Here is a 2,812-nt window from a genome sequence, read left to right as displayed (position 1 = left end):
TCGCTTTCTGGAGAATTATACACAAACTTGTGCGTAAACGTACTCAGTTTAATGCGAAAAATACTCCGGAACATCAACATATACTCAACATACCTTAAATAACCTTTACATAACTTAGAAATAAGTTTTAAAGGCTTTGGTATGGCAAAAACAAGTTAATTCGCTTACATGGACTAAACTTGACAAACTGCGAAAGTATGCCAATTTGAACTGTAACAAACATTCCGGAACATGTCCATAAGTTAAACATACCATAAATATCCTTTACATAGCTTAGAAATAGGCTTTGAGGGGTTTGGTATGCTAAAACAAACTTTTGGATCATTCAGGGGCTAAAAGTGTCAAAAAGTGCACAAGTTTGCACTTTCGCGCATAACTTACATTCTGAATACATCCGGACATCCAAAAATTTATGTAAGCATCCTTATATTATGCCTTAGTGTTTGGCATGAGAAAATCCATTCGTCGCGCAATTTGGATCATTTATCGCGCTTATGCGCATTCCGTCGTAATTAACCGAACATCGCGATCGTACGGCCAAACGAACCAACATCTGGCATATTTTTGAGCATGTTTCATGTCCACAATGTTTAGGCATCATTTTAGGGCCTTAAAGTTTGCTTTACGGGCCTTAGAAGTGTTGGAAATGGCTTAAATATGCAACAGGGACTAAAACTGTCATTTCTGAAAGGTTATGCAGATCAGACAAGGCCAGGCGGCCCGCCTGAGTTTTGCCTGTATGCTAACGTGGGCCGCGTGAGCCCTGCAGATGCAGAAACTCGTTTTTTTTTATCATTTTGGCCTTTCAATCACTCCAAAGGGCAATGCCCTTTCACAATCTCTGGAGTTAGGGTCACCATATGATACCATAACATCTTGAAAAATGTACACATGAGATTGTGGGACGATATTCAAGAAACGATCCTAACGGTTTTGCTTTTCCTATAAATACCCCCCCCCCCATTTGTGTTAAAACCCACAAAACTGATCAAAGAGCTCTAAGTTGATGCCATTGCTTCATACCTGAGCTCCTGGATCTAGTTTAGCTTTCGGGGACCCTTCGTAAGTGTTCTTTCGTTCTTTTAATCGCTTTCTAGTGCTAAAGTCAAACTTTGTTTGACTTTCTGCGTTGGCCAGCTTATGGTCAACACGAAGTTCGTTGGAACTTCATAACGTGAGCGTGATCACGATGGTTATAGTCCGTAGTGACTATACCTACTGATTACCACGTTATCTAGGCTCAGTGACGAGTCGTAGTTTCGACCAAAATGCACATTCTTGTGTATTTTGTAACCAAACTACTCGTGGGTATCAAAACCGTTTGTTTTGATGCCAAACCTGTTTTCTAAACTTGGTTAAGCATGTTCTATCATGCTTAGCTCGTCACTTTTAGTTTAGTGCTTATATAGGGTCGTAAGGTAAGCGATCTAAACAATCGCTTATACTTTCGAACCCAACCCATTTGGTCAATCATTAGGATCCGACCAAACACATTAGGTGACCATAGCTGTAACCTTCCGAGGTTATACCTTATGGTCACGATGTTAGGCGTTCCAAACGCGTTTTACGCGAACGACGCGTTAAGGTAGCATAAGCTACCTAAACGGGTCGTAATGGGTCGTAAGCACTTAGGTTAGGTTTCATTTTAGAATGTAGGCTTTGTTAAAACCATATTACACGAGTCTCTATACTCGTTTGGTTTACGAACCCTCATTCTATCCAATCTTCCGATTTTGGTCCGGTATATTAATATAGCTACCTATTAGGTGCCGTTTGATATTCCGTGATCTCTAGCATTATTTCGTTGTTATACAAGAACTTCAAAGCAATCTCAGGTGAGTACATTGAACCCCTCTTTTACTGTTTTCCAAACTGTTTTGGGGTGAAACACATGTGCCTACTTGTTACTTTCATGCTTTCCTGTTTTCACATCATATACTTGCTATGTTCTTTAGTACACTGATTAGTACACGATTTACATTACATTATTCTGCTACATATGTTTACTTAGCATATTAAGCACATTGTTTTACATTACCTTTTCTGCTATGTATGTTGACTGAGCATGCTAGCACATTGATTTACATGACTTTTATGCTATGTATGCCCATTGTGTGCGTACTTAGTACATCATTTTACACTACATTTTATGCTATGTATGCCTATTGAGTGCGTACTTAGTACAATTATTCATCACATGCCTACATTTTGGTATGACATTTGGTTTGTTTAAATTATACAATGTACATTCATTAACACCGATCATGCCGCCCGTTAGTAGGTAGTGGTACCATAGGAATTGACAACTCCCGTTCCGGACATCCTGGGTTGGTTTGGATGAAAGGAATGACCGAATTCGATACACATAACTTAGATAAACCTTTAATTTGTTTAAGGGTTTATCGCCACAGTCTCAAGGCTTGGATGTATGCATTTTCACAATACCGCAAAATGTTTGTATCAGTATAGCATGCATTTGTTCCACAAAACATAACTTTGATTTAAACCATTTTTACTTCAATACCTTGTTTTTGTGCATTTTACATATGGTTTACTTGATATATTTTACTTACCATACATGATATATTTTGGGTACACATTACATGATCTACAGTAAACATAAACATTTTAACATTGATATACACATTTGGTGGTTTACATTGAACGTAGACATTTCGATATGGTTTACACAATAACACTTGACAATTGACTTATACATGAACAATTTACATGGTGGTTGGTTTGGGTAAATGATTTGAGTAAACGAAACGAGTGTAATACGATACAAACATGGTGGATACGCCACTGGTAC

This window comes from Helianthus annuus, chromosome 13 (genome assembly GCF_002127325.2).
Source record: "Helianthus annuus cultivar XRQ/B chromosome 13, HanXRQr2.0-SUNRISE, whole genome shotgun sequence".
In the NCBI taxonomy this organism is placed as follows: Eukaryota; Viridiplantae; Streptophyta; class Magnoliopsida; order Asterales; family Asteraceae; genus Helianthus; species Helianthus annuus.
This window is presented reverse-complemented; position numbering follows the sequence as displayed.